The sequence below is a fragment of the Uloborus diversus genome, chromosome 5 (genome assembly GCF_026930045.1).
Source record: "Uloborus diversus isolate 005 chromosome 5, Udiv.v.3.1, whole genome shotgun sequence".
Taxonomy (NCBI): Eukaryota; Metazoa; Arthropoda; class Arachnida; order Araneae; family Uloboridae; genus Uloborus; species Uloborus diversus.
The window spans coordinates 143,466,474-143,487,951 of NC_072735.1; the positions used below are offsets into that span (position 1 = coordinate 143,466,474).

Below are 21,478 nucleotides of genomic sequence, written 5' to 3' on the forward strand. Positions count from 1 at the left end.
TAATATTTCTCCAATTGCAATAGGTTGGAAACGGTTTTTCTGCTAATGATTGTTTACAATTGGTTTTAGAACATTGCTTTGTGTTTCTTGCTTTATATCTAAATTACTTAAATATCAATCGCTTAAAAATTCAGTAAAAATTGTACTATGTGTATGTGTTTTTTTTTTTTTTTTTTTTTTTTGAGCAATCACGATTGCTTATTGCTTTCATTTGACTGTCCTTGACGTTACGGTTCCTTTTTCAGCTTGGATCAGGGCTGCAGCACCACCGTCCACCGGCGGCGGCACGGCTGGTCCTGAGCACTGTCCACCGGAATCCACTTTTGCTGGGCGGTGGCGTCCATGTCCTACACACGCATGGTCATATACACTCCCCTACGTGCGCACGCCTTTACACACATACACACGCCTACGTGCACACACGTAAACCTACACACACAACTATACACACGTAACCACCCAGGAGGAGGGACATGCTTGGGGGGGGGGAGCCGTTTCTAGAAACAATAACTCTAATCAGTAGGGTCTTGTCGCAACTCGTGATTGCGAAAAACATAATTTGCATTCAAAGTTTCGGAATTCAAATTAGAATTAATTGTTTTTTTTTTTTTCTTTTTTACTTATGCCAAAAAATGTTACTTTATTCGGGTATTCTTCATTACACGGAAATGTATCCCACGCTTTACATAACAACAAACCAAACTATTCAATAATTTTTAACACAAAAACTATATTAATAAAATCGCCTCATTATGCAAAAATGTTCTCTTATTAAACTACCTAATTCTGGAATTAAAATGCTGAGAGTTAAGATAAAAAATTCTCGCAGCCGGTAGGATTCGAACCTACGCGGGGAAACCCCAATGGATTTCAAGTCCATCGCCTTAACCACTCGGCCACGACTGCCTGCTTAAGCGAAGAAAAAGAAATTTTGAGGTCTGATCTCTCTCATTCATATTCAAAGTAGGATTACTCTTTCCAACTTTGAGTATGAATACTTCCAAAAAGATAGACATTTTGCTTTCGTAAATTGTAACTACCTAATGGGAAAAGTGAAATGTATGCTGACAGAGTCTCTAATGTCATTAGACCGGAAGAACTTTTCTTTACAATTATATGCTTGCTCTCATCGAGAATTATTGTAAAAAGCTTAGTTTTCTAATGTCATATGCTTGCTTTTTTTTTAAAGAAATAAAAACGAAAAAATGAAGTATTTGATTTATGTTCGAGTAATTCGCCAGTTATTTTTTGTAAAAGTTTAAACCTTAACACTTAGGTTTCGGTTTCGCAGCCGGTAGGATTCGAACCTACGCTGGGATACCTGCAGTTTAAGAGAAAGCAAAATATCTTGTAAATGTTTTTTCTTTCTTTTCTCTGCATTACTCGTAAAAGGATTTTTTAATTGACCCTGCTTACGCATCCGTTGGAACTGTCTAATATCAGTAGGCAAATAATTAGTTTTTCTGCTATAGAATTTTTTTACGCGCATTGGAAATTGCTTAAAAAGCATTTTTTCAAACCCTTTATTTGCCATATTTTTTATAAACAAAACGTGAACCTAATCAAGCATTGGAAATTGTAAAACAACTGTACTATCATTTTATTAGGTCGCGCACCCGCTTGTATCGAAACTATGCACGTTCTAAATTGCTCTACAGTAAACAAGAATTTGACGAAAATTAGGCATAAGAGAAATAACTCTGTAATAATATCTACTTTAGCTCTGAAGCTTCGGAAATCTTAGTATTCAAACTGTTTAATCTAAATTAAAAATTAAAACCAAAAAAGAAAAGGTAAAAAGAGGTAAAAATGCATCTTCTAATGCATTTTGCTCTTATCTATATTTATTTAAGAGAGGGCATATGTAATGCACAAAAGAGCGATTGCAGTTCTGCAGCTATTATGGAGATTCCAGTATAATGTTAATTAATTCTTCTTTCTCTCTCTCTCTCTCTCTCTCTCTCTCTCTCTCTCTCTCTCTCTCTCTCTCTCTCTCTCTCTCTCTCTCTCTCTGTTATCTTTAGTATAAATACAGTGCACAGAAATGTATGGGTAAACAATGAACTAAAGCACAAAACCTGCGCATTAATCATTTTCCAGTGATTACGGCAAATTAATTTATAAAATCGGATCAGCTTTATGTATACAGACAAATTATGACGCAGAGCACAAAAAACGAGGTTTTTGAAATGTTTTAAAACTGGTAAACAAGCAAACGAGCTGAATAAATGTTTATTTACAAGAAGCCTTTATTTAAAAGTTTATTTATGATTAATAGTAATCTTATTGCTTTATCCATCAACATTTTTTTAATGTGTTTCATATTTAATTATTTTTTAAGTAACAAAATATGCAAGATAGTCCTGCTAGTATAACAAAAAATTATATTTTAATCCCATAACTTTCCTTTGCAGAGAACATTTGCGTAATGATAATACGAAACTGAAGTAGCTAGCCCGGTCAATTGAAAACAAAAATGCATTTAAATTCATTCAGCCACTGAGAAGTTTTGGATCGACAAAAAAAAGAAAAGAAAGAAAGAAAGAAATTCGCATGCAGTACGTATTTATTGACTCCATCTTCTTAAATTCGGTTAAAAAGTTACTAAATCCCAACGATATTTTTAGCAGGAAATGCCCAGTGCATACTAATGCCAAGACACTGAACTAGGTTTGGTTTCCTAAAAAATTACTTGACATTTCTTGTACGTGATCGGATATTTAATGCAGCATATTTATTTACCTCAGTTTTGCTTCATTTCTTAAAGCTTGTCAATCAAATGGTACTGTGCTAATAATCCGTATTTACGAGATATCTCTGAGACAGTAGCAGAAGACGTGATAAATTTTGTTGAAAGACATTTACTTAAACAATTCTGCGTTGAGTCTATTAGTCCTGTTATGAAAATAATTTCCTCATTAATCCCTTTAATTAACTTAAAACAAAAAATTTATCTTTCACTTATTACTAAAGACTGACATCTGGCAATGAATGGTTATAGCGTCATCCAGATTATTTAATTACGCTAAAGCCAGCTATCGTTTTGGACGATCATCATCACTGTTAATGAACGAATGAAGGGACTGACATTTTTTGACCTTATAACGGAGTTGTCACCATAAACAATCGTTATAACCAAGTTTAATTGTAAGCATGTTTTGATGGTTATGAACCCGTGTACTTTAAGCATGATATTAGTTGTTTTCTGCAGTTTTTTACAAGATTTAACGGAATTACTTGCTAAATCCCGTTCAAAGACCTCCTTTAAAAACTGCTTTGCACCTTTTATAACCGAAATGTTCTGTTTTTATCACCGAATCCCCATATTTTGTTCTTAAAATATAATAAAACATAATAAAAAACGATATTACCGATTTTATTTCTCTTTAAAAGAAAACTATTAAAACCACCTATTTCATTATTTTCTTTTGCTGCATACACCGTACCATCGTACCCTTCAGAATTACTACATTTTGTGAAAGTACCTTATGCAAGAGTCTAGATTCCGAAACTTTTTTTCCATGTCAAGTTGCAGAAGCTCTGCTCAGAAAACTTCCGACATTCCAGCAACTAAATATTTTCTCATAATTGCTAACCTCAATTTTGCGTTTTTGACTTAAGTTACTAAATCTTCGTCTTCAGTTGCTTTTTCTGTGTATATATTTTATGAATTCACTTTAGAAAATATTAGTCACTTATTTAAAGTAATCAAGTTTTCAAATATGTCTTGGTTGGTCCTTTTGTTTAGGTCAATATGTCTATTACTAAGATCGGCTTTTATTGACAAATGTGTAGCAATAGACTTTCTGAATAATTCGAAAAGAGTAGAACAAAATATTTAAAACGATAGTTTACACACATAATCATGAAACAACACATCAAAAACCTTGCACGGATTTTTCTTTCTTTCTTTTTTTTCTTTCCTGTTCCCTTGATAAGTTATTCCGTTGATTATTTGTCAACAAAACTTTTTACAAAAAAAAATCTTGTGCGAGTTGGTCAAGAAAAAATTATTTTCATTAATTTTTAGTTTTATGATTGAATTTTTTCAAGAAACTATCGCACAACCTGAGTTCCTAGTTTTTCAACAGCTTAAGGTTAATAACTGGAACCGTCTCAGTCAAGTCCGAAGCGATGGTCAACTTTAATTTCAAGAATAATGTGTCTTTCTCACTCATGATGCTTTCCACCAAATTGCAAAACATTTTATTTTTCAATAATGCAGGAAATAATCTAGAAACTAGGTGAGATCTAAATTCTAACTATTTCGTCTCCTGCATGAAAACGGCACATACACGTTTTTGAGTTAAAGTGAACTTTTGATTCCAAGCGTAATTTTTAAAGGAAAATCTTACGCATCTTCAAATTCATTTGAATCAAACAGTTGATTGAATTTCCCTTCATTACTTTTGGAAATCTGGCATTTGGTTTTGCGATTTTTTACAGCTCTTTGCTTTTTATTTTACTATTTTGCGCCTGCTTTCCTGTAAATAAGTGAAATTTCAAAAGCATTTTACAATATTTTTTCCGATACTAAATGTTCGTTGTAAAAGGATCCAAGGAGCAGGGCGATAGCTAGGCATTGATAAAAGGTAGGGCACTTGATTTACATGACAAGTTACTTAAAAACATTTTTTCATGGGGAAGAATTTTTTGCATCTTACTCATGACTCAGGACGGTCAGAGGGTTAAACAAACCATCTTGACTTTGTAATCATGCACTACGGCTTCATTTTTTTAAATGTCAGTGGCCAAAAGCAGGAGAAAACAATTAACAGCTGGACGATAACCTAAAAACGTTGATAGGGCAAAATAAACATCGAAAAAGATGGATTACTGACCCATCACGCTTCTCGCTTCCCAATTTTTCGAAGATTCTGAATCCTCTGGAAAGCCTTACAGGTAAGCAGGAAGTTTTTATATATTGGTTCATTTTCATCGTCACATAGGGGACAGTTAACCTCGGGTAGACTACCAGGATAATATCTGGAGCAAGGCAAAAAGCAACCTTTCACGTCTTTGATAATCACATAGACAAATTATGAGACAATAATATACCTTAAATTTTTGAAAGTACAAAATCAAAAAATAAATCGACAGCGTTATTTTTAAGGTACAAATTACGTGATTAAATTCAGCAATTTATTAAACTACATATGTGACGGCTCTTTCAAAATACGCTCTCAATATATTGCGGCTAAAACATCAAAAAATGTCATGAAACTACGGAAAAATTACCTACTATGAAGATTAAATCAACATTCTAACTAAAATTTAAAAGATATCTCCATTTAAAATGCTACGTTTAATCAACCCAAGAAAGGAAGCGAGAATGCAGAAGCGTTTGATATTTTTCTCTCTAGAAATTTAAGGCAATTTATTTGAGCGCACTTTTTATCTATAACACGCCTCTACAAATTAAAAGAACTTTCCTTCCAAAATGAATGAATTCACACGAAAGAATGAAGTCATTCGCATGAATTCACTTAAGAACTTTGAAGAGACTTCCCCAAACAGTGTATGCTGTCATTAAAAGATAACTGCATTTTTATATCGTCAACATTTATTTTAATGTTTCAAGTGCTGTGCGTTAAAAGGTAGTTTGAGTTCTTAAAAATCTGTAACAGCCGCTGCATAACAACACAAGATAATTTGTGCATTCAAAAAACTTGGAGCATTAGAAATAAATTGAGCTCTAATTGCAGACATTTCTGGTACAGAGTAATGGAAGTTCTTAGAACTTGTATAGATAATAGAGTGTCATTTGCATTTTGACAGAATTCATTCTTCAATTTCAATTGCATATATGTTGAAGTAGTTTTCTTTTTTGTTATAAGGGTTAGGGTTTCATAACGTATAAATGTTTTAATTTTATATTTCAAAGATTTGTTACATTGATATTTTTTAAAATATGAAAATGTGTCAAATATATTTACGTTTTTTATTGTATAATGGTTACACAGTGCAGCTACGTAATAGAACAAGTGTTTTGCTATTCATGTTATCGGGGAGGGTGGAGAGTATTGAATTTTTTGAATAAAATTATACGATATGTTACGAAACTGGGGGCAGGGAGGAGAATAAAGTGGTTTACAACAATCTTTTAAAACGAGCAAAGTTAAAATTATGTAAAAATTTCTCAAGCTACAATTAAAACAATGCTGAAGAGTTCCATACTTGTCAACATTACTTCCAACCTTTTTTCTTTCTGGAGGACAGAAAATCATTAAACGCTTCAAAAAACTAAGAATGTTTCACTACTAGTTAGCCAGCCCAGGTGTTCTGCGGGGTAAGACACCACACATGTGGTCATGGATTTGATACGTGCCAGTCAAAGATTACTGCATATTGAATGTGTCATGGTCAAAGTGTCCCAAGTTACCATTACAAATCAATACCACTTGAGGTGCCAAATCAAGGATTGCTGAACTCCTGCTATGCATGTAAAAAACAAAAACTACCTTCTGAGCTATTTCAACCAATAAAACCACGTGCGGTGGTAGACACGGGGTACCCCATAGCGTGACTATTAGTTATCTTATGATTTATTTTATTTTTAATTAAAAAATTACAATTATTCAACAACAAGCTTTAGGAAATACTAGAAATACTTAGCAAAAGGTTAGTCATTGTGTGCACCTTTAAATTCTAATGAGGATTGTTTTATGTACAAGTTTAATTTGACGTTAAAACGAAACATACGGGAAAAACATTTATACCATAAGCTGCCGAGTTAAAATTCCACAATTTTAAACTAGTCAAACATGTTAATAACGCATCGTTTAAAATAGATTTCAACAAGTAAGTGGCGATGACGTTTGTCTATCTCTTTCACCATAGTGACATTAGTGAAAAGTTTCCTTATTTTTTTTCTATTGTATATCTAAATGGGAGGAAATGACATCTTAAGATAATGATACATCTCGCATGTAATACGGAGTATCAGACAAGGTCTGTTAATTAAGGTCGAAAATTAGATTCACAACGAACTTACGGCAGAGATGCACATCTACATTCTACATTCCAACAGACTTTGTCTTTGATATTTTCAGTTACAACTACTTGGACTGAATGGGGCAGCCCAAAGCTAAACTACCTGTCGACTTTCTAAGGGGCAGTGGTTTCCTGATCGGTAAGACATCGGACTTATGACCGGAGGATCCCGGGTTCGATTCTAGTCGGTAGAAGATCCACCGTCTTCATTAATGATGACTGGGGGACGTTAAATATGTTCGTAGTCACAAAGTCCTCCAAGTAAAACGACACCTCAGGGGGTGCTGGACCAATGATTGCTCGGTTTCTGGTCTGGATCAAAAAAATCTGAACAGTCTTCAGGATCCCATCCAACTGGTTAAGCCAGAAATAGTGGTAGCTATCGGGAACCCTGGAGTAAAAAGTGCGAACTTTTTAATGAACTTGGTCTGGAGTATCCAAAATGTGCCCAATGTCCATTTTGGTTTCTGTAACTTTTAAGCCTTAAGTGTGAAACGACTATTGCTTAGTCCGATTGGTGAATACGACTCTAAACCTCACTTAACTATTCAAGTGAACCGGGTGCTCTTTTTATCAATTATTCGGATAGATGATTGTCTAAGTTAACCATTCAGCCGGATGATATACCGGAAGGTATTCATCTCTGGTGCAGATTTTGTGTCTGTGACGTCAATAGGCAACTTCTCAGACTGACTGGCTAATCCTACTTTTAACCTCCGTTAACTTCTCTAGTCAACTGGGTGCTAATGTCAAGAAATGTATAACCAAGTTGACCAGAGCCAGTAACCCAGGTTAAAAGGAGAAACACATCTTAATCTCTTTCATTCTCTCTCTCACATCATATTATATATATATATATATATATATATATATATACATATATATATATATATACAGGGTGTGCCAACACGACCGCATAATCCCTGCACAGCTAGATTCCTCGTTGAGAGTACATAAAAACTGCCCAAAGTAGCGTTCCTGTACGTTTCCAGAAAAATGCAAAAAACAAAGTATGACGTCACTTCCGGTGCAAAAAAAAAATATTTTATTCAACATATCAACAGCAATATACCGAGATTACGTACAATAACTAACAGCTACGTGTAATGACGTTTTAACATTATCATGTGGAAACATATGCAAATATTGTTGTTGATATGTCCAATAAAGTGTTTTTTCCTTGAACCGGCAGTGACGTCATTTTTTTTTTTGTATTTTTCTCGTAACGAGGAATCTAGCTATGCAAAGTTTATGCGGTCATTTTGGGACACCCTGTACACACACACACACGCACACACACACACACACACACACACACATATATATATATATATACATATATATATATATATACATATATATATATATATATATATATATATATATATATATATATATATATATATATATATATATATATATATATATATATATATATATATATATATATATATCCGTTTCAAAAGATTGTTTCCTTGAAAAAATGCAAACTAGATGAAAAATACGGCTCAATTTCTTAGAATAACTACGATACATTGTAAAACATTGTATCGTATGTAATAAACGTTGTAAAAATTTTAAACATTGTAAAAATTTTAGACTCAAATAATATCAATAAATGATGTCAAAAATTCCAATAAAAAGATTTCCCTTTCCGATGTCAGTTCTCTCCAATGTAATGTATCCATTCTTTTAAGCCCTCCAGTATTTTACTAGAAAAGATAGATATCTTGCTTTATGCGGCACGTGGTAGTTTTTGTGATGGGAAAAGAAACATTTGTTTCCACAAGTTCTTACGGGCTAGTTTGCTATTGTTTGACAAGTAATGTATTTTGTCATACATCAACAAATAAAAGAAACATTTTTTGGTTTCATGATATGATCAAACTTGACTTTAAAAGATATATTCAACCAATTTTAAAGTTATTTTCTTATGTATTGAAAGCTACCTAGTTTATATTTGTTTAAAATAATCCATCAGTATATTTAAGTCTTGAAATGGTAGTAAAGCGCATGATTTGAAATTTATTTATTTGTACCTTCTCGGAATTGAAAATTCCAGCCACATGTGAGTAAGCAGTATTGTGACACACAAAATAAAAATATACTTTATATATATGTATTAGGTTGGCGAGAAACTCTTTTCAAATATGAACCTGTTTTGAACTTAAGGCTCTCACAGCAACACAATGACGTCAGACAAAGAGGATGCTAAACGCAATTTAAGTGCGCAAAATAAAGTGGATAAAAGTTAAGAATATTAGACTGTAGACAAAGAGAGTCAAAGGAAAAAATGCGTATAGAAGAATATTTTTTTTATTTCTCAATCCGTTTTGTTAATCTTTCAATCATTGGTTGGTATGATAAATTTAGTTTACTAGCAGATGAAGTAAAATTTAGCTAATTTGGTTTAATTATGTTTAAGTCATGTTATTATCGTGTAGTCATACTGCACGCCAAGTTAATCATTTTTCATATATATATAATATTTTTACTAATATTTAGAAAAAATAATCTGCATTGAAAACTATTACTGACACAAAAAACTTGACATTTGTGCGACCAAAACTCAAGGAGATATTCCAGTTCAAAGTTTTAAGGGACCATACAGAAGATGACATTTGTACTCATCACCCTCCTTTCGGAAGAATGACCGATCGTTAAAGTAAGAAAAACAAGGTACTTATATTTTTCATTGCTATTCAAAAATAAATGCAAATGTTATGCCATGATACGCAAAAACAAACGACGAAACCTCCGTCAATTTGAAAAACCACACTCTATGCACACATATAATTTTAAACACTTGATAACCGCTATATTTCACAATGAAGATTATTTCCCTGAATATAAGTTAGGGTATCTGGGGCCTGTGTAAAAAGTTAAATTTTGTATTTTTTGACTTATTTTTAACATTACTTCAAACTTTCAAAATCTTAATTCCACATCTAATTTTGAACATTTTTGCAATTGGAAGTATGCATCTAGAACTAACGATTGCGAAAATAAAGCTCTTGCAGGTAAAAATGGAACACCCTGTACATATCATGCTCTTGTCAGCTGTTTTTTTTCCTTTAAACATTTTACGTAAAATGCTTTTTCGGATAACTTTCGACTTTTTCAGTATTTCTTTAAAAGGTTTTTTTTTTCTTTCTTTTTTTTTAAGATAACTAAAAAGATTTATGGGGAAGTTTGTAAGTCTCGAATTTTTGAGGTTGTGTAGTTTCAATCAGGGTTATGGAGTCGGATTCGAACTGATTTCGGATTAAAAGAGTCGCTGTCTTGAGTAGAAAACACTGAGTATCCAGGAATGGGAGTCGAAGTCGAATTGATTTCGGGGAAATTAAGTCAGTGTCTGGAGTAAAAAACTCCAAAAATTTTGGTGTCGGAGTAGGTCATTTTTTGCCAGAGCCGGCCTTAGCAGATGCGGGGCCCGATTAAAGAAATCTGGCGGGGGCCCTTTTCAGAATGGTTGTACAAATTGGAAAAGTGCCAACTGATTTTTCAGATTCAGCCAAGGATTCGAAACTGTCGCAATTATCCGTCTTCCTTAAAATTTCTACTTTTGATTTTTACTTCTTTTTTTCTTCGGAAATGAATGAATGAATGGCCCCAAAAATAAGAGTAAAATTTAAGAACGTAAGAAAAGTAGCTCTGTGAATCTTTATGCCCAATCACATGCGGTTGGTGCACGAGAAAATTGTGGGGTCAAAAGAAGTGTGGGGTTAGAGAACGGCGCACCTGATGCTGATTTTTTCTTCCTTTTTTTTTTGTTGTAAAACTGGGATTTTAACATGACTGATTAAATTACCTCCAGAAAATGTAGAATATGGCCTCCAAAACCTGTCCAAATGGCCACTGTAGACTTCCCTCTTCCAATTTCAAGTTCGATTGACGTGAAATAACTTGAGAAAAGTCCATTTAGTTGGAATTTTTAGTTTTTATTTTCGTGGAATAAATCAACCCACCCAGAAAAGAAATCATTTTTTTTATCGATCATTATTGTACAACTTTGAGAAGAGAGGGGCACGCCCCTTCACCGTTGGAAGTGAGTGAACGGTTGCACCCCCCCCCCCCCTTCGCCAACCATCTCGTACGAGCCACCTATGTGCGCAATTTATAGCTTAGGCGGAAAAGGAAAATGCACCAACATTTATCAGTTCCAAAAAAGCAATTTTAGTCTACATGAAAAAAACCAGACGTATTTGGGATGTAAGAAGCGAACGGAATTGCAGGGAGCGGGAGAGCTCTTCTTGAAAATTTTTCGAAATTGAAGTTTAAAAACGCAGTTTCGGTACGGAAATGAGTTTTTTTTTTTATTTTTGGGGAGGGGAGGATGTTATAGGTCAGATAAACCAAAACCACCCAAGGTCCCCGGAAGAATCTTCAAAGCAGACGTCTAAAATCATAAATTTGGACAATTTTGTGTAAAATGAAGGGAAATGGGAAGAGGCAGAGTTTCCCTGCCTACCGAATTATTTTTTAAAACTTAAGACAAGTTTAGATTAATTTTGGTAACGATAGGGAATTAGGGGCTCCTGTCAGAAATTTTGGTCTCAATTAGGTGATGTTTGATGAAAATGGAGAAGAAAGGAATTTGGTGATCTTCTGCGGAAAACTTTCAAACTCGAGGGCTTTAAGGCGCAATTTTAGATTATCAGTGGTGACGTTAGGGGATTCAGTAACTCTTCGAAAAATTTTAAAATTTGAAGTGTTAAAAACTCAATTTTCGGCCCTATTTGGTAACAATAGAGGAAAAGGGAGGAGACTCCTCCCGGAATTTTTCCGAAACTGAAATCAATTTTATGCTATCCATGGGGAGGAAGGCTTTGAGGGTTTTCTCGTGGCAGTATTTTCTAAAAGAGAAATTTCAAGCTATTGTGCTGATGCTAAAGAAAGGGGTCATTAGTTAGAAAAAAGGTTTCAGAGGCCTTCCTCATGAAATATTCCAAAATTTAAATCTTAAAAACACTGTTTTAGGCTACCTTTGGAGACTTTAGATGAGAAGAAGGGGAGGAGGGTCGTGAAATTTATGAATCTTCCTCCCTTGGAAATTCTTTGAAATTGAAAACTGAATGATATAATTTTGGTCAGTTTTTTGTGATAAAGTAGAGGTAAGAGTGGACGTTTGAGTAGCCTTCTCCTGACTTTTGTGAAATTGAAGTCTTCAAAACGCATCTTCAGTCACTTTAAGAGATATTTCAGGGTTTGATGGCTGCCCCGAGAAAATTTTTGGCCTTGAAGATATAAAAACCTAATTCCAGGCTATGTGTATTTAAACGTTAGAAGAAAAATGGCAATTTGCTTTCTTTAAAATTGTTATGGAGATGCTTTACGCTTATTAAACAATCAGTATTTGAAGTTTATCATTTATTTATTTATTTTTCAGAATTGTACCTACGTTAGTGTTAATTTTGTTTTAAAGAAATTGTCCTTGCTGCTGAGTTTTAAGATTTTTCATCTACAGAAATAAAGAAAGCAAGTCAATTATAAAAGTCAATATTTAAATGAAATAAATTAAAAAGATAGCTTTGGAAATTCCTGAAATTTCGGAGTTTCGGGTAAATCTCCGCATTTCCCATGTGATAGTAAGATCCTGGGATAGGGACCCTTTACCCTTACGTTATTGCGGACCGCATTAATTGCTGATAATCATTAAAAATTTGTACTTTTGTTCCCTACTACTTAGTTGCTTTCTCTTGACCAGAAGTTATAGGGTACTGCGGGTACTGCCTTACATATGGATTGAAAAATGTTCAACTGGCTATTTGTTTTAGTTTTTTTTCTTCTGAAAATTTATTTGAAACTAGTGGTTTTGGACATACATTTGCTAACTTTAATAGGGATGCTAAAAGCCTCAGGAAACTCCCCCTATTCCCTTAATCGCACTGAAAGTAGCTCCATACCAACAAATTAAACTTCAGTTAAGCATATGATAGTTAATATTAATTAAGTTCATTTTTCAACTTTTTATTTACTTTATTTTCCTATTTCCTATTCCTATTCAGAGTCACAACTGACTACAACTGTATTTATGTCGAGGACTGCATACTAAGGGCCTTGCCTCCATTATTTTATATACCGATAGATGGCAGCACCATCACCGGATCGAACAGTTATTGAGAATTTAGAACTAGTCCAGGAGCTAATAGCTACCTAGTACTAGCACCCCCAGAGGTATCGTTTCACTTGGAGGACATTGAGACCACGAGCATATTTAACGTCGCCCAGTCCCCTTTAATGACGATGGTGGGTCTTCGACCATCGAGGTTCGAACCCAGGACCCTCCGGCCCCGAATCCGACACTCTACCGATCGGGCTACCACGGCCCTTTTTCCTATTTATTTTCAAGAAAAAATTTTTTTAGAGCGGGGCGCGTGCTGGCGCGGGGCCCCATTGGGCTCTTTTGCTCTAATCGGCTTAAGGCCGGCTCTGTTTTTTGCATGAGTCCTTAACTCAGGCCGGGCCCCAGAGTTCGACCCAAAGCCGCGGAGTCGAACTGATTTGTGGGTAAGGAAGTCGCAGTTAGATTCGAAGGATTTAAAATTTTAGGAATTGGATAAGGAGTCGGTGTCAGTTATTTTTTCTTCGAATCTGCTGCTCTAGTTTTAATTGATAACGACTAGCGTAATAATTCTAAGGAGGACAAAAAGGAGAATGCCCATATTGCGAGCTACAGTAGTAACAGGTCAAAAGTTTGTTGTCAATATATCGTGCTGGTTGTTGGTGCCAAATAAGTTTTTTTTTTTTTTTTTTTTGACTCTGCTGAAATATTTTTTTTTTTTTAATCCTAGGTGGTATTCTATTTTCAGCCTCAATTAAGCTGTTACTTTAAGCATTTAGTTTTCTGGTTCCTTTGACAGGGCAGTTCGATAACAGATATTCCAGCGTCTGCTGGCATCCACTGCAAACTAAAACAGTAAGTGTTGATGTAATGATATATTATAAAATATAACAAACAAGATCACTGATGGTGTTTTACGGCAGCATCAACCAATGTAAAACCATCTCAACTCCCATATACGTGGAAATTTAAACGCACCATACTTGCATAGTTAAATTGATACGCTTTTATCGCCTACATTTAATGATTTACGCTATTATCGCCTATATTTAATGATTAAGAATGTGTAGAGACAGCGTTGTAGTTTTAAAAAATGATTAGGGGAACGCACCTCTCTCTATGTATAGGCTATAGGTCATGGTGGAAGGATTTTTATTCATAATAAAGTTGATTCGTTTAAAGTATTAATGCCATATTTATTTATCTTTTTAAGTTAATATTTAAGTGAATTTGCTTTCTATACTACATTGAAAGGTCTCGTGTATCTCTGAGATAAGCTATTCCATACAAACATATTTTTGGCATATTTCGCAGCTGAACCTCATGAGTTTCGTGCGCAGTTACTTCGGATTGCAATTTGAAGTAACGTTTATGTTTAGTACAGTTTAGAGTCCGAATAGAAGCGGTGAGTCAAAGAGGTAAAAGTCCCTTTTAAAATCAGCTTTTGTTACATTTAATTTCTATGTTGTTGTAGAAAACAAATACTGGTGAGGAGCACCATTTAAATGTATGTCTTACATTGTTGAAACTACAGGTTGCACTTGGCACCTTTCAGGGGTGAAACGAACCTTGTTCACCAGCGGCACCCGATAGAGAGCCGAAATTGCACCCTTAGCAAGGGTGAAAAACTGGCTGCCTTCACCCAACGTGTACAAGAGATGAAAGATGGTACCCTAGGTGAGAAAAATGGCACTTTTATTGCTTCTTATAGCGGTCCCCTCCCCCGTATTGTGTGCGTTTTTGAATACAATTGTGTTTTACTTATTTTGATTTATATATGCGAAGGCATTTGATCACATTTCAATTTTCGAACATAGTTTAGAAGTGTTCATGACTTTAATTTGTCTGGTCGTGCACTAACTTTCTTATATTCACATTTGGATTGCTCAGTAATTCATATGTTGTTGACATCTAATACAGCATGATCAGTTCCGATAAGGAACGGGGAAGGTATTTATCAATCATTTGCCGGAACAACCAGAAACATTAAGTAACATTAGATTAGAATCATGGGAAAATAAAAGCGTTTCATAAATGTTTAAAATTTTAATCGAGCGTAACATATAAATGCTTATTATAAGATTCGACATTTGAGTATCCTTATGCGTACAAAATAAATAATCTGAAAGCCCTTCTTTTCAATGTCAAGTTTTTCGGCAGATTAAAAATAAAACGAGTAGGTAACTACATTCGCTTCATGCAATAACGCCAAAGAAAGATACTTTAACCAAAACACGATGTTAAAGTCATGAGTCAAACACTAAGAGAGATTTCTTTTCACGCGTTTTTTTTTTTTTTTCGCTTTTGCTTCTGTTCGATTTCTTTACGTAATTACTTCATTGAGAAGAAATAGATATTTGGCATATCTGCTCACGTCTATGCGCTTTTATTCCGGAATAAGCTATTCAGCTGATTTAAACGTTTTTATTTTTAATGTTGTTGTTGTTCAAGATAGTACTGATAGATAGTTTAAGGTAACAGTTTTGCAGGATATAAATAGAAAGACATTAAATGTTTAATAAGGTAAACGGAACAATAAGCAGTTGTCAACATATTTTAAACAGTTTTAAATATATTCGAAAGCTCTAAAAGCTATAATATGATCAAATGCCTTTACTTACGCGAGATTTCGAAGATTAATCCACGAAATTTTCAGTTTTCTACTTTATTCAATGTGAAAGTAAATTCCGTTGCAGCTTCCAACGTCCGCCATTGAAATTGAAGTTGTCGTTGGATGTTATGTCAGTGCGCATGCGCAACGATTCGCCCTCCTATTAAATGATCTTTTAGCCCTTTAGTTAATGTCGTTCACCCACTGAGGAACCAAAAGCACCTTAACGACACTTCCTAGCCTCCGTTGCACCCTGAGGCACCGTTTTTTCGCTCTAGGGAGAAATACCCCTCAGGCACTCCTGGTTTTAATAGTGTAGCACTTTCCGAAGAAAAAATAGTATTTAATCCTAATATAAAGAAAGTTAGGTCAAATTACACAAACACTTGCATAAATAATCCCACGTATCTGTCAGATACAAATAGGAGACGAGCAGACTGCTACTGACACTAGAAATATACCTAAAGTAACTTTAAGAGAGGAGGAAAAGTAAGTTAAAGTCAAACGTTCGTAGCCCTATCTGGAGAAAAACTATAGAACGACATTACTTCTAAATATATATCATTCAGAAACGCACTAACTGGAAAATTACAGCTGGTTCGAAATCAATTTTCATTAAAATTGTAATTGTACCTATTATTTGTGCAAGAATAAACCCAATTTATTCTTTGCACAAAGCAAACCCTCTTCCTCCTCTTTCCATCGGAGTTGGGAAAGGAACCTCGGGGAGGATTTCCATGAGCATCAAGATACTGCATAATTATTACTAACGGATGAATAAATTAGTAAACTATTCATAAACTAATCATTCTTTGCCAGGTAACAGCGAACTTAGACACATAGTTAACGCCTTCCTACTAAAGGATCATGTTTCCGGAAAAATAAATTAAACCACCATTGTTTGCTCCTTACCGAGCAGCCAAATAGTTAGCGGGAGTCAGAGGGAAAAAAACGCTGCTTTGCGACGAATAATGTAGCAGAAATCAAACAGGCTACCATTAATGGGAATACATTAACGAGACTCCTTTGCTAGCTTAGTTTTTAACTGTTGCACCATTTATATAACAGCAAGTTGCATAAAATAAGGAATAACACTTTTGTTGTAGTGGGAAAAAAAAATTCATTGCTAAGGCGAGATTGCTTAAAATAGCAGAAAAGTATAGTACAACATTTTTATTATTTTTTGCATATATGTATTTATTTATTAAAAGGAGCATCCTTTTCAATGTAGAACACGTGAGATCCGATACCTTATATTTGTGAATGTTGATATTCACAAAAACATTATACATATGTACTAGTTGCGTCGTTTCCGACATTGCACGATGTCCATAAAAATAAAAAGGTACCTCATGTCGCGCATGTTCATCGCTGTCTTAACTAAAATAGATGAAACTTAAGGTTGAATTTCCCATCAAATATATGTTAACAGTTCTTAAAAATCTAATTTGAATGACACTTGTTGTTCCTAAAAATTACCATTACCCATTATACCATACCATTCCCCCCCATAAGGACTACAATTCGAAGATGAAGATAAGAATCCCAATATATATATATAATACAGGTATATATATATATATATATATATATATATATACTCTTGTTTGTGAAAATTGCAACACCACGAAGGACTTATGCGAGTGAGCTGAAAATTGCAGGAAATGTAAAGTAGGGCATGATATACAGATGATGAGAATTGCAGACCAGTAGCGCATGCGTGTGCTGAGCAGCGCCCTCTGGACGGCGGATCGAACCGAATATAAATAGACGGCTGCAGCGAGGCGTGTATGATTATTGGTGGTTATATGCTAGAGTAAACATTAACTGAATCTTTAGTATGCATCTTCGACGAAAGAAAGCGAAATTTGAGCGAATTTCGGAGTTTGAACGGGGCAGAATCGTCGGCCTTCGTGAAGCTGCACTGTCTTATCGTGCAGTAGCCGACCGTGCGCAGCGTAACAGCAGCACAATCATGAGTGTTTGGAAGCAGTGGACGGATGAGAGTGGGACAGCTCGGAAATCCGGGAGTGGACCCCGAAATGTGACGTCGACTCGCGATGACAGACATTGGTGCGTATGGCGATGACGGACCGCACAGCTTCTTCCAGACAATTGGCAGCACAGTGGTCAACAGCTACAGGTGTTTCAATGTGTGCTTCATCAATTCGGAGACGTCTGCTGCAGCGTGGGCTGCGCCAGGGATTCCTTTATACAGGATTCCTCTCACGCAAAACTATTGCCGCCTGCAAGTACAATGGGCCAATATGCATAGGAGCTCTCATGCTGATTGGCAGCAGGTCGTCTTTTCTGACAAATCCCGCTTCAATTTGTGGCACCATGATGGCCGAATTCGTGTCAGGCGCTATGCCGGTGACCGGCACATTCCTGAGTGCATTATCGAACGCCACAGGGGACGAACACCTGGAGTTATGGTCGGGGGTGATATCATGAACGATCACAATTACTACGAATTGTGGACAATTTGAACAGTACCCGATACATAAACAAAGTTTTACAGCCCCAAGCTATTCTTTTCCTGCAAGGATTGGCAGGGCCTGTATTCCAGCAGGATAATGTCCGTCCACTGTGTATTAAATTTCATTCAACTATAATGCTTCCTTCATGGTGTTGCAATTTTCACAAACAGGAGTGTATAATTCTGAATTTTTCCCCAACACTTTAAATGGTATTTAATCTATTGAACAAAGTAGCTAATTAGGGAGCGAGCTGCCATTTGCGCTGACTGATATCCTACCGTGGGGAATGGAGAAGGACACTCAAAAAGCATTTTAGTGTTTCTGAAAAATACAAATACTGAAATTCAGATATATTTCGATTTAAAACTATAACATAGAAAACAAATTACAAGTCGACTCATAAATACTTATCTTGAAATTATGAAGGAGAGAAAAAAATTTGCTATTTGCACACAACTCACCATTATTTATATTTCATTCTCGTTAAAAAGTGAGAAGTCATAAAAATATATATTTTCAACACAACTCAAAACAGTTTTCTTTTGCGTTAAAAAATGTTTGAAAAACTACTAGATATATATACTGTGTTTCTACAAGGGGCAAAGATTTTGAAAAAAAAAACTTCGCTATCCAGCAATATTAGTAGTACGAGCAATATTTTTTTTAGAAAAAATAGTGGAATGAAAACTTTTTTTATGATACATTAATGTGCCCTAAAATTAATTAAATCATACAGCAGATTTCATATCAATAACATATCTAAAAATATTTTTAAAGAAGAAAACTCGGAAAAGTACCAATAAAAAGTGTTAATTTCATAAATTAATAGCAATCATGATACGCAAAAATTCAAATAAGTAGTTTGACTTTTACACTTTGCATGTGTTAATGACGATAAGAGTTGAACTGGATAATTAAATTCATTAGAGAACCGAAAGGTTCCCGTTTTCTGGAGGGTTTTTCTTACTTTTCTAATCTAATGCATGTAAAAAAACTTGTTGGAATTCCTCTCCTAGTAATTTTGGTTTTATTCGATAACTTGACTGCTCGATTTTTCTCAAATTTTCTTTTTCATTTGGTATTTTATCGTTCTTTTCATACCTCCTTTTTTCGCGTTGTTTTATTCTATTTTTTAATACGGAATCACTATAATTGGATAGAGAGCAGAGGAACTAAAAAGTTTTACTGTTATGTGTATTTCTTATTTTTTAAACTTTACTTGAAGGAAGATATTACATCAATAACGCATCAGACATACTGCATTGAGAAGGTGAAGTGCAGTATTTGCAGAAATGAGGTTTTGAGATCGTTAAAAAAACGCTTTTTGAAATTCCTTTCAAACCTCTGGGAAAGGTTGGAATTTTATGGGGGGTTTTTTTTCGTGCCTTATTTTTAAAGGATATCAAATGAGCAAGCTAGTACCACAATGATAAAGTATAATAGTGGACAAAAATGCAAAAAACATGAAAAAAAATTAAAAAATTGCATATACTGCGCTTAACCTTCTCACGGCAGTACACTTGTTTTGAGGCATTTTTAATTTGAGACGCTGCTTTTCTATTATCAGTTTTAGTTGGAATGTGTTTGCGGAACGTAAGAAAAGACCACAAGGGGAAAAAAAAACATCTTAAATATTAAATGTAAGAATAAGGGACTGAGTTTTGTGAACAAGGAAACTGCTTTTTTATAGTTCTATTTTTTTCTAACGTTTCTGAAAGATAAAAATATCAGTAATTCATTACATCTACCTGTACAGTTGCATGATTAAAAAAAATAATTACTCTTTTATTATAAACTAGCGGTACCCGCACGACTTTGCCCGTAGTAGAAAATTAAAATGTCATTTGGTTCGCCTGTATATTTACAAATAATGGATGATGAATTTCTTGCCAATATGCTATGTAAATTTGCTCGTCTATGTTATGGTAGTTTGCTCGTCTATGTTCTGGTAATTCGCTTTGTAAAATGGGATTAAAATGGGAACAGAAAAAGAACAAAATCGAATTCTCGAAAAATCACTTCGAGATGCACGCACACCCCTATGCTACGAAATAATTTTGTACCAAATTTCATGAACATTGACCGAACGGTCTAGGCGCTATGCACGTAACAGACATCTAGAAATCCAGACATACAGACTTTCAGCTTTATTATTAGTTAAGAAGAGAGTTAAATTCTAGCGACAGAGATTTCACAAGAATTCGAACTAAATTTAAGAGATACAGTGTGTTTCGGAACTTTTGGGGCAATCTTTAAGTGAAGATAATACACATCAGGACAAAAAATAAAATTTAGGTCACAAACTTCTTCCGAAGGAGATAGGGGCTATTAAAGTTTAGGGTCCAAAATTTCAAATGTTCGTAAAAAACGGAAAAATTGGTCGATTCATTTGCGGTTTTCGCTAAAATTAGTCTTTTTATCAGCATTTTCTTGAAGATAAATTTTGAAGATGTAGTTTTGGTGCTTTAGACTTTGGAGTAACGAACAACTTTTTACCGCTATTTTTGATTCTCATTAGGTTTTTTCTAATTCTTGGGCTTAAACTTAAATTTTCAGCTCAAAATACGAATCATTGGTCCTGATTAAGTCGCGGAAATGAGTTGTTTTCAGAAGTTGAAATATACTCTATCACAAAATATTTTAACCAAGAAGGAAACGAGCGATCTTCACGAAACTTAAAGTGGATGTGGTCTATGACAAGATAAAGAAATGATTACAAATTCAGAGCAATAGATTGTTTTATTAAGAATGTATGATACAATAACGGGTACAAAACCTAAGTTGTATAGCCTCCTCTAGCAGCTATACGAGACAAAACACGGCGTAATATGAAGTGAAATAGGTTACCTATGGTCAATCCGACTAAATCGAGATTCATCGTTGAAGATATCATGCGTCCTGTCTGTCACAACCCAGCTAATTAAGTGCAGAGGAAATTCAATCAACGAAAATCAATCTTTCGCAATAGAAAAAAAAGACGGTTCGAGATACCAGCGTCCTTCAGTCTACTCGGGATTGTTTTTCTCGATACCTTCAGTTTCCTGGAAGGTGTTAGACGGCATAGAACTGTTAGCAACCTTGATGATATGGTAGTGGCCGCTCATATTGTGCGATCTTCGCGCTCATTTTTGTTTCTAGAATGCTTTAACCAACCGCAATGGAGTGATTCATTTATTTTTACCTACACTAAGCTACTACCATATCGCTCCGATGGAGATGGCGGCATATACGCAAGTAGAACTAAGCTGCTTCTTTGAGACCTACTGTACGTCCCTTTAAAAAGTCCAACAATTGTTTGTATATCTCTGAAAGGTCGTCCGAGTCACAATA

General features: G+C 34.8%; 1 non-coding gene across 1 annotated transcript; it reads right to left on the bottom strand.

Moving 5' to 3' along the window:
* Positions 1–824: 824 nt before the first annotated feature.
* On the bottom strand, positions 825–906 carry Trnas-uga (transfer RNA serine (anticodon UGA)). Its single transcript has one exon. It is a non-coding gene; the product is annotated as a tRNA-Ser (tRNA).
* Positions 907–21,478: the final 20,572 nt, after the last annotated feature.